The following is a 13,716-nucleotide window of genomic DNA, read 5'->3' as shown; positions in this document are numbered from 1 at the left end:
TATCTAAACCGCTATCTGTGTAAACATGGAAATATCTACACAGCTATCTCTATAAACATGTAAATATCTACACCGCCATCTGTATAAACATGGAAATACCTACAAAGTCATCTGTATAAACATGGAAATATCTACACAGCCATCTGTATGAACATGGAAATATCTACACAGCCATCTGTATAAACCTGGAAATATCTGCACTGTCATCTATATAAACATGGAAATATCTACAGAGAACTCTGTATAATCATGGAAATATCGGCACAGCCATCTGTATAAACATGGAAATATCTACAACGCTATCTGTATAAACATGGAAATATCTACACCGCTCTCTGTATAAATATGAAATATCTAAACTGCTATCTCTATAAACGTGGAAATATCTACACTGCTATCTGTATAAACATGGAAATATCCTCACTGCTATCTGTATGAACATTGATATATCCACAACGCTATCTTTATAAACATGGAAATATCTACACCGCCATCTCTATAAACATGGAAATATCTACACCGTCATCTGTATAAACATGGAAATATCTACACCGCTATCTGTATAAACATGGAAATATCTACACCGCGATCTGTATAAACATGGAAATATCTACACCGTGATCTGTATAAACATGGAAATATCTAAACCGCTATCTGTGTAAACATGGAAATATCTACACAGCTATCTCAATAAACATGGAAATATCTACACCGCCATGTGTATAAACATGGAAATACCTACAAATCATCTGTATAAACATGGAAATATCTACACAGCCAACTGTATGAACATGGAAATATCTACACAGCCATCTGTATAAACCTGGAAATATCTGCACTGTCATCTATATAAACATGGAAATATCTACAGAGAACTCTGTATAAACATGGAAATATCGGCACAGCCATCTGTATAAACATGGAAATATCTACAACGCTATCTGTATAAACATGGAAATATCTACACCGCTATGTGTATTAACGTGGAAATATCTCCATTGCTATCTGTATAAACATGGAAAAATCTCCACCGCAATATGTATAAACATGAAAATATCTACACTTCTATCTCTATAAACATGGAAATATCTACACTGCCATTTGCAGAAAGATGGAAATATCTACACCGCCATCTGTATAAACGTGGAAATATCTACACCGCTATCTGTATAACATGGAAATATCTACACCGCAATCTGTATAAACATGGAAATATCTACACCGCTCTCTGTATAAATATGAACTATCTAAACCGCTATCTCTATAAAAGTGGAAATATCTACACTGCTATCTGTACGAACATGGAAATATCCTCACTGCTATCTCTATGAACATTGATATATCTACACCGCTATCTCTATAAACATGGAAATATCTACACCGCCATCTCTATAAACTTGGAAATATCTACACCGTCATCTGTATAAACATGGAAATATCTACACCGCTATCTCTATAAACATGGAAATATCTACACCGCCATCTGTATAAACATGGAAATACCTACAAAGTCATCTGTATAAACATGGAAATATCTACACAGCCATCTGTATAAACATGGAAATATCTACACAGCCATCTGTATAAACCTGGAAATATCTGCACTGTCATCTATATAAACATGGAAATATCTACAGAGAACTCTGTATAAACATGGAAATATCGGCATAGACATCTGTATAAACATGGAAATATCTACAACGCTATCTGTATAAACATGGAAATATCTACAACGCTATGTGTATTAACGTGGAAATATTTCCATTGCTATCTGTATAAACATGGACAAATCTCCACCGCAATATGTATAAACATGAAAATATCTACACTTCTATCTCTATAAACATGGAAATATCTACACCGCCATCTCTATAAACATGGAAATATCTACACCGTCATCTGTATAAACATGGAAATATCTACACCGCTATCTGTATAAACATGGAAATATCTACAGAGAACTCTGTATAAACATGGAAATATCTACACCGCGATCTGTATAAACATGGAAATATCTAAACCGCTATCTGTGTAAACATGGAAATATCTACACAGCTATCTCTATAAACATGGAAATATCTACACCGCCATCTGTATAAACATGGAAATACCTACAAAGTCATCTGTATAAACATGGAAATATCTACACAGCCATCTGTATAAACATGGAAATATCTACACAGCCATCTGTATAAACCTGGAAATATCTGCACTGCCATCTATATAAACAGGGAAATATCTACAGAGAACTCTGTATAAACATGGAAATATCGGCACAGCCATCTGTATAAACATGGAAATATCTAAACCGCTATCTGTGTAAACATGGAAATGTCTACACAGCTATCTCTATAAACATGGAAATATCTACACCGCCATCTGTATGAACATGGAAATACCTACAAAGTCATCTGTATAAACATGGAAATATCTACACAGCCATCTGTATGAACATGGAAATATCTACACAGCCATCTGTATAAACCTGGAAATATCTGCACTGTCATCTATATAAACATGGAAATATCTACAGAGAACTCTGTATAAACATGGAAATATCGGCACAGCCATCTGTATAAACATGGAAATATCTACAACGCTATCTGTATAAACATGGAAATATCTACACCGCTATGTGTATTAACGTGGAAATATCTCCATTGCTATCTGTATAAACATGGACAAATCTCCAACGCAATATGTATAAACATGAAAATATCTACACTTCTATCTCTATAAACATGGAAATATCTGCACCGCCATCTGTACAAATATGGAAATATCTACACAGTCATCTGTAGAAACATGGAAATATCTACACCGCTATCTCTATAAACATGGAAATAACTACACCGCTATCTCTATAAACATGGAAATATCTACACTGCCATTTGTAGAAAGATGGAAATATCTACACCGCCATCTGTATAAACGTGGAAATATCTACACCGCTCTCTGTATAAATATGAACTATCTAAACCGCTATCTCTATAAAAGTGGAAATATCTACACTGCTATCCGTATAAACATGGAAATATCCGCACTGCTATCTCTATGCACATTGATATATGTACACCGTTATCTCTATAAACATGGAAATATCTACACCGCCATCTCTATAAACATGGAAATATCTACACCGTCATCTGTATAAACATGGAAATATCTACACCGCTATCTGTATAAACATGGAAATATCTACACCGCGATCTGTATAAACATGGAAATATCTACACTGCGATCTGTATAAACATGGAAATATCTAAACCGCTATCTGTGTAAACATGGAAATATCTACACAGCTATCTCTATAAACATGGAAATATCTACAACGCCATCTGTATAAACATGGAAATACCTACAATGTCATCTGTCTAAACATGGAAATATCTACACAACCATCTGTATAAACATGGAAACATCTACACAGCCATCTATATAAACCTGGAAATATCTGCATTGCCATCTCTATAAAAATGGAAATATCTACAGAGAACTCTGTATAAACATGGAAATATCGGCACAGCCATCTGTATAAACATGGAAATATCTACAACGCTATCTGTATAAACATACAAATATCTACTCCGCTATGTGTATTAACGTGGAAATATCTCCATTGCTATCTGTATAAACATGGACAAATCTCCACCACAATATGTATAAACATGAAAATATCTACACTTCTATCTCTATAAACATGGAAATATCTACACTGCCATCTGTACAAAAATGGAAATATCTACACAGTCATCTTTAGAAACATGGAAATATCTACACCGCTATCTCTATAAACATGGAAATAACTACACCGCTATCTCTATAAACATGGAAATATCTACACCGCTATCTCCATCAACATGGAAATATACACACCGCCATCTCTTTAAACATGGAGGTATCTACAACGCCATCTACATAAACAAGAAAATATCTACACTGCCATCTATATAAACATGGAAATATCTACACCGCCATCTCTAAAAACATGGAAATATCTACACTGCCATTTGTAGAAAGATGGAAATATCTACACCGCCATCTGTATAAACGTGGAAATATCTACACCGCTATCTGTATAAACATGGAAATATCTACACCGCAATCTGTATAAACATGGAAATATGTACACAGCCATCTGTATAAACATGGAAATATCTACACAGCCATCTGTATAAACCTGGAAATATCTGCACTGTCATCTATATAAACCTGGAAATATCTAGAGAGAACTCTGTATAAACATGGAAATATCGGCACAGCCATCTGTATAAACATGGAAATATCTACAACGCTATCTGTATAAACATGGAAATATCTACACCGCTATGTGTATTAACGTGGAAATATCTCCATTGCTATCTGTATAAACATGGACAAATCTCCACCGCAATATGTATAAACATGGAAATATCTACACTGCCATCTGTACAAACATGGAAATATCTGCACAGTCATCTGTAGAAACATGGAAATATCTACACAGTCATCTGTAGAAACATGGAAATATCTACACCGCTATCTCTATAAACTTGGAAATAACTACACCGCTATCTCTATAAACATGGAAATATCTACACCGCTATCTCCATCAACATGGAAATATACACACCGCCATCTCTTTAAACATGGAGGTATCTACAACGCCATCTACATAAACAAGAAAATATCTACACTGCCATCTATATAAACATGGAAATATCTACACCGCCGTCTCTATAAACATGGAAATATCTACACTGCCATTTGTAGAAAGATGGAAATATCTACACCGCCATCTGTATAAACGTGGAAATATCTACACCGCAATCTGTATAAACATGGAAATATCTACACCGCTCTCTGTATAAATATGAACTATCTAAACCGCTATCTCTATAAAAGTGGAAATATCTACACTGCTATCTGTATAAACATGGAAATATCCTCACTGCTATCTCTATGCACATTGATATATCTACACCGCTATCTCTATAAACATGGAAATATCTACACCGACATCTCTATAAACATGGAAATATCTACACCGTCATCTGTATAAACATGGAAATATCTACACCGCTATGTGTATTAACGTGGAAATATCTCCATTGCTATCTGTATAAACATGGACAAATCTTCATCGCAATATGTATAAACATGAAAATATCTACACTTCTATCTCTATAAACATGGAAATATCTACACTGCCATCTGTACAAACATGGAAATATCTACACAGTCATCTGTAGTAACATGGAAATATCTACACCGCTATCTCTATAAACACGGAAATAACTACTCCGCTATCTCTATAAACATGGAAATATCTACACCGCTATCTCCATCAACATGGAAATATACACACCGCCATCTCTTTAAACATGGAGGTATCTACAACGCCATCTACATAAACAGGAAAATATCTACACTGCCATCTATATAAACATGGAAGTATCTACACTGCCATCTGTATAAACATGGAAATATCTACACCGCCATCTCTATAAACATGGAAATATCTACACTGCCATTTGTAGAAAGATGGAAATATCTACACCGCCATCTGTATAAACGTGGAAATATCTACACCGCTATCAGTATAAACATGGAAATATCTACAACGCAATCTGTATAAACATGGAAATATCTACACCGCTCTCTGTATAAATATGAAATATCTAAACCGCTGTCTCTATAAAAGTGGAAATATCTACACTGCTATTTGTATAAACATGGAAATATCCTCACTGCTATCTCTATGAACATTGATATATCTACACCGCCGTCTGTATCAACATGGAAATACCTACAAAGTCATCTGTATAAACATGGAAATATCTACACAGCCATCTGTAGAAACATGGAAATATCTACACCGCTCTCTGTATAAATATGAAATATCTAAACCGCTGTCTCTATAAAAGTGGAAATATCTAAACCGCTATCTCTCTAAACATGGAAATATCTACACAGCTATCTCTATAAACATGGAAATATCTACACCGCCATCTGTATAAACATGGAAATACCTACAAAGTCATCTGTATAAACATGGAAATATCTACACAGCCATCTGTATAAACATGGAAATATCTACACAGCCATCTGTATAAACCTGGAAATATCTGCACTGTCATCTATATAAACATGGAAATATCTACAGAGAACTCTGTATAAACATGGAAATATCGGCACAGCCATCTGTATAAACATGGAAATATCTACAATGCTATCTGTATAAACATGGAAATATCTACACCGCTATGTGTATTAACGTGGAAATATCTCCATTGCTATCTGTATAAACATGGACAAATCTCCACCGCAATATGTATAAACATGAAAATATCTACACTTCTATCTCTGTAAACATGGAAATATCTACACTGCCATCTGTACAAACATGGAAATATCTACACAGTCATCTGTAGAAACATGGAAATATCTACACAGTCGTCTGTAGAAACATGGAAATATCTACACCGCTATCTCTATAAACTTGGAAATAACTACACCGCTATCTCTATAAACATGGAAATATCTACACCGCTATCTCCATCAACATGGAAATATACACACCGCCATCTCTTTAAACATGGAGGTATCTACAAAGCCATCTACATAAACAAGAAAATATCTACATTGCCATCTATATAAACATGGAAATATCTACACCGCCATCTCTATAAACATGGAAATATCTACACTGCCATTTGTAGAAAGATGGAAATATCTACACCGTCATCTTTATAAACGTGGAAATATCTACACCGCCATCTGTATAAACTTGAAAATATCTACACCGCAATCTACATAATCATGGAAATATCGACAACGCTCTCTGTATAAATATGAAATATCTAAACCGCTATCTCTATAAAAGTGGAAATATCTACACTGCTATCTGTATAAACATGGAAATATCCTCACTGCTATCTCTATGAACCTTGATATATCTACACCGCTATCTCTATAAACATGGAAATATCTACACCGCCATCTCTATAAACATGGAAATATCTACACCGTCATCTGTATAAACATGGAAATATCTACACCGCTATCTGTATAAACATGGAAATATCTACACCGCGATCTGTATAAACATGGAAATATCTACACCGCGATCTGTATAAACATGGAAAATCTAAACCGCTATCTGTGTAAACATGGAAATATCTACACAGCTATCTCTATAAACATGGAAATATCTACACCGCCATCTGCGTAAACATGGAAATACCTACAAAGTCATCTGTATAAACATGGAAATATCTACACAGCCATCTGTATAAACATGTAAATATCTACACAGCCATCTGTATAAACCTGGAAATATCTGCACTGTCATCTATATAAACATGGAAATATCTACAGAGAACTCTGTATAAACATGGAAATATTGGCACAGCCATCTGTATAAACATGGAAATATCTACAACGCTATCTGTATAAACATGGAAATATCTACACCGCTATGTGTATTAACGTGGAAATATCTCCATTGCTATCTGTATAAACATGGACAAATCTCCACCGCAATATGTATAAACATGAAAATACCTACACTTCTATCTCTATAAACATGGAAATATCTACACTGCCATCTGTACAAACATGGAAATATCTACACAGTCATCTGTAGAAACATGGAAATATCTACACCGCTATCTCTATAAACATGGAAATAACTACACCGCTATCTCTATAAACATGGAAATATCTACATCGCTATCTCCATCAACATGGAAATATACACACCGCCATCTCTTTAAACATGGAGGTATCTTCAACGCCATCTACATAAACAAGAAAATATCTACACTGCCATCTATATAAACATGGAAATATCTACACCGCCATCTCTATAAACATGGAAATATCTACACTGCCATTTGTAGAAAGATGGAAATATCTACACCGCCATCTGTATAAACGTGGAAATATATACACCGCTATCTGTATAAACATGGAAATATCTCCACCGCAATCTGTATAAACATTGAAATATCTACACCGCTCTCTGTATAAATATGAAATATCTAAACCGCTATCTCTATAAAAGTGGAAATACCTACACTGCTATCTGTATAAACATGGAAATATCCTCACTGCTTTCTCTATGAACATTGATACATCTACACCGCTATCTCTATAAACATGGAAATATCTACACCGCCATCTCTATAAACATGGAAATACCTAGACCGTCATGTGTATAAACATGGAAATATCTACACCGCTATCTGTATGGAAATGGAAATATCTACACCGCGATCTGTATAAACATGGAAATATCTACCCCACGATCTGCATAAACATGGAAATATCTAAACCGCTATCTGTGTAAACATGGAAATATCTACACAGCTATCTCTATAAACATGGAAATATCTACACCGCCATCTGTATAAACATGGAAATACCTACAAAGTCATCTGTATAAACATGGAAATATCTACACAGCCATCTGTATAAACGTGGAAATATCTACACAGCCATCTGTATAAACCTGGAAATATCAGCACTGTCATCTATATAAACATGGAAATATCTACAGAGAACTCTGTATAAACATGGAAATATCGGCACAGCCATCTGTATAAACATGGAATTATCTACAACGCTATCTGTATACACATGGAAATATCTACACCGCTATGTGTATTAACGTGGAAATATCTCCATTGCTATCTGTATAAAGATGGACAAATCTCCACCGCAATATGTATAAACATGAAAATATCTACAATTCTATCTCTATAAACATGGAAATATCTACACTGCCATCTGTACAAACATGGAAATATCTACACAGTCATCTGTAGATACATGGAAATATCTACACCGCTATCTCTATAAACATGGAAATAACTACACCGCTATCTCTATAAACATGGAAATATCTACACCGCTATCTCCATCAACATGGAAATATACACACCGCCATCTCTTTAAACATGGAGGTATCTACAACGCCATCTACATAAACAAGAAAATATCTACACTGCCATCTATATAAACATGGAAATATCTACACCGCCATCTCTACAAACATGGAAATATCTACACTGCCATTTGTAGAAAGATGGAAATATCTACACCGCCATCTGTATAAACGTGGAAATATCTACACCGCTATCTGTATAAACATGGAAATATCTACACCGCTGTGTGTATTAACGTGGAAATATCTCCATTGCTATCTGTATAAACATGGACAAATCTCCACCGCAATATGTATAAACATGAAAATATCTACACTTCTATCTCTATAAACATGGAAATATCTACACTGCCATCTGTACAAACATGGAAATATCTACACAGTCATCTGTAGAAACATGGAAATATCTACACCGCTATCTCTATAAACATGGAAATATCTACACCGCTGTCTCTACAAACATGGAAATATCTACACCGCTATCTCCAGCAACATGGAAATATTCACACCCCCATCACTTTAAACATGGAGGTATCTACAACCCCATCTACATAAACAAGAAAATATCTACACTGCCATCTATATAAACATGGAAATATCTACACTGCCATTTGTAGAAAGATGGAAATATCTACACCGCCATCTGTATAAACGTGGAAATATCTACACCGCAATCTGTATAAACATGGAAATATCTACACCGCTCTCTGTATAAATATGAAATATCTAAACCGCTATCTCTATGAAAGTGGAAATATCTACACTGCTATCTGTATAAATATGGAAATATCCTCACTGCTATCACTATGAACATTGATATATCTACACCGCTATCTCCATAAACATGGAAATATCTACACCGCCATCTCTATAAACATGGAAATATCTACACCGTCATCTGTATAAACATGGAAATATCTACACCGCTATCTGTATAAACATGGAAATATCTACACCGCGATCTATATAAACATGGAAATATCTACACCGTGATCTGTATAAACATGGAAATATCTAAACCGCTATCTGGGTAAACATGGAAATATCTACACAGCTATCGCTATAAACATGGAAATATCTACACCGCCATCTGTATAAACATGGAAATACCTACAAAGTCATCTGTATAAACATGGAAATATCTACACAGCCATCTGTATAAACATGGAAATATCTACACAGCCATCTGTATAAACCTGGAAATATCTGCACTGTCATCTATATAAATATGGAAATATCTACAGAGAACTCTGTATAAACATGGAAATATCGGCACAGCCATCTGTATAAACATGGAAATATCTACAACGCTATCTGTATAAACATGGAAATATCTACACCGCTATGTGTATTAACGTGGAAATATCTCCATTGCTATCTGTATAAACATGGACAAATCTCCACCGCAATATGTATAAACATGAAAATACCTACATTTCTATCTCTATAAACATGGAAATATCTACACTGCCATCTGTACAAACATGGAAATATCTACACAGTCATCTGTAGAAACATGGAAATATCTACACCGCTATCTCTATAAACATGGAAATAACTACACCGCTATCTCTATAAACATGGAAATATCTACATCGCTATCTCCATCAACATGGAAATATACACACCGACATCTCTTTAAACATGGAGGTATCTTCAACGCCATCTACATAAACAAGAAAATATCTACACTGCCATCTATATAAACATGGAAATATCTACACCGCCATCTCTATAAACATGGAAATATCTACACTGCCATTTGTAGAAAGATGGAAATATCTACACCGCCATCTGTATAAACGTGGAAATATATACACCGCTATCTGTATAAACATGGAAATATCTCCACTGCAATCTGTATAAACATGGAAATATCTACACCGCTCTCTGTATAAATATGAAATATCTAAACCGCTATCTCTATAAAAGTGGAAATACCTACACTGCTATCTGTATAAACATGAAATATCCTCACTGCTTTCCCTATGAACATTGATATATCTACACCGCTATCTCTATAAACATGGAAATATCTACACCGCCATCTCTATAAACATGGAAATACCTAGACCGTCATGTGTATAAACATGGAAATATCTACACCGCTATCTGTATGGAAATGGAAATATCTACACCGCGATCTGTATAAACATGGAAATATCTACCCCGCGATCTGCATAAACATGGAAATATCTAAACCGCTATCTGTGTAAACATGGAAATATCTACACAGCTATCTCTATAAACATGGAAATATCTACACCGCCATCTGTATAAACATGGAAATACCTACAAAGTCATCTGTATAAACATGAAAATATCTACACAGCCATCTTTATAAACGTGGAAATATCTACACAGCCATCTGTATAAACCTGGAAATATCAGCACTGTCATCTATATAAACATGGAAATATCTACAGAGAACTCTGTATAAACATGGAAATATCGGCACAGCCATCTGTATAAACATGGAATTATCTACAACGCTATCTGTATACACATGGAAATATCTACACCGCTATGTGTATTAACGTGGAAATATCTCCATTGCTATCTGTATAAACATGGACAAATCTCCACCGCAATATGTATAAGCATGAAAATATCTACAATTCTATCTCTATAAACATGGAAATATCTACACTGCCATCTGTACAAACATGGAAATATCTACACAGTCATCTGTAGATACATGGAAATATCTACACCGCTATCTCTATAAACATGGAAATAACTACACCGCTATCTCTATAAACATGGAAATATCTACACCGCTATCTCCATCAACATGGAAATATACACACGGCCATCTCTTTAAACATGGAGGAATCTACAACGCCATCTACATAAACAAGAAAATATCTACACTGCCATCTATATAAACATGGAAATATCTACACCGCCATCTCTACAAACACGGAAATATCTACACTGCCATTTGTAGAAAGATGGAAATATCTACACCGCCATCTGTATAAACGTGGAAATATCTACACCGCTATCTGTATAAACATGGAAATATCTACACCGCTATGTGTATTAACGTGGAAATATCTCCATTGCTATTTGTATAAACATGGACAAATCTCCACCGCAATATGTATAAACATGAAAATATCTACACTTCTATCTCTATAAACATGGAAATATCTACACTGCCATCTGTACAAACATGGAAATATCTACACAGTCATCTGTAGAAACATGGAAATATCTACACCGCTATCTCTATAAACATGGAAACTACTACACCGCTATCTCTACAAACATGGAAATATCTACACCGCTATCTCCAGCAACATGGAAATATACACACCGCCATCACTTTAAACATGGAGGTATCTACAACGCCATCTACATAAACAAGAAAATATCTACACTGCCATCTATATAAACATGGAAATATCTACACTGCCATTTGTAGAAAGATGGAAATATCTACACCGCAATCTGTATAAACGTGTAAATACCTACACCGCTATCTGTATAAACATGGAAATATCTACACCGCAATCTGTATAAACATGGAAATATCTACACCGCTCTCTGTATAAATATGAAATATCTAAACCGCTATCTCTATAAAAGTGGAAATATCTACACTGCTATCTGTATAAACATGGAAATATCCTCACTGCTATCACTATGAACATTGATATATCTACACCGCTATCTCTATAAACATGGAAATATCTACACCGCCATCTCTATAAACATGGAAATATCTACACCGTCATCTGTATAAACATGGAAATATCTACACGGCTATCTGTATAAACATGGAAACATCTACACCGCGATCTATATAAACATGGAAATATCTACACCGTGATCTGTATATACATGGAATTATCTAAACCGCTATCTGTGTAAACATGGAAATATCTACACAGCTATCTCTATAAACATTGAAATATCTACACCGCCATCTGTATAAACATGGAAATACCTACAAAGTCATCTGTATAAACATGGAAATATCTACACAGCCATCTGTATAAACATGGAAATATCTACAGAGCCATCTGTATAAACCTGGAAATATCTGCACTGTCATCTATATAAACATGGAAATATCTACAGAGAACTCTGTTTAAACGTGGAAATATCGGCACAGCCGTCTGTATAAACATGGAAATATCTACAACGCTATCTGTATATACATGGAAATATCTACACCGCTATGTGTATTAACGTGGAAATATCTCCATTGCTATCTGTATAAACATGGACAAATCTCCACCGCAATATGTATAAACATGAAAATATCTACACTTCTATCTCTGTAAACATGGAAATATCTACACTGCCATCTGTACAAACATGGAAATATCTACACAGTCATCTGTAGAAACATGGAAATATCTACACCGCTATCTCTATAAACATGGAAATAACTACACCGCTATCTCTACAAACATGGAAATATCTACACCGCTATCTCCATCAACATGGAAATATACACACCGCCATCTCTTTAAACATGGAGGTATCTACAACGCCATCTACATAAACAAGAAAATATCTACATTGCCATCTATATAAACATGGAAATATCTTCACCGCCATCTCTATAAACATGGAAATATCTACACCGCAATCTGTATAAACATGGAAACATCTAAACCGCTATCTGTGTAAACATGGAAATATCTACACAGCTATCTCTATAAACATGGAAATATCTACACCGCAATCTGTATAAACATGGAAATATCTACACCGCTCTCTGTATAAATATGAAATATCTAAACCGCTATCTCTATAACAGTGGAAATATC

The sequence above is a fragment of the Pan troglodytes genome, chromosome 21, assembly GCF_028858775.2.
Source record: "Pan troglodytes isolate AG18354 chromosome 21, NHGRI_mPanTro3-v2.0_pri, whole genome shotgun sequence".
NCBI classification, from domain to species: Eukaryota; Metazoa; Chordata; class Mammalia; order Primates; family Hominidae; genus Pan; species Pan troglodytes.
Note: the sequence above shows the minus strand (reverse complement) of the source record.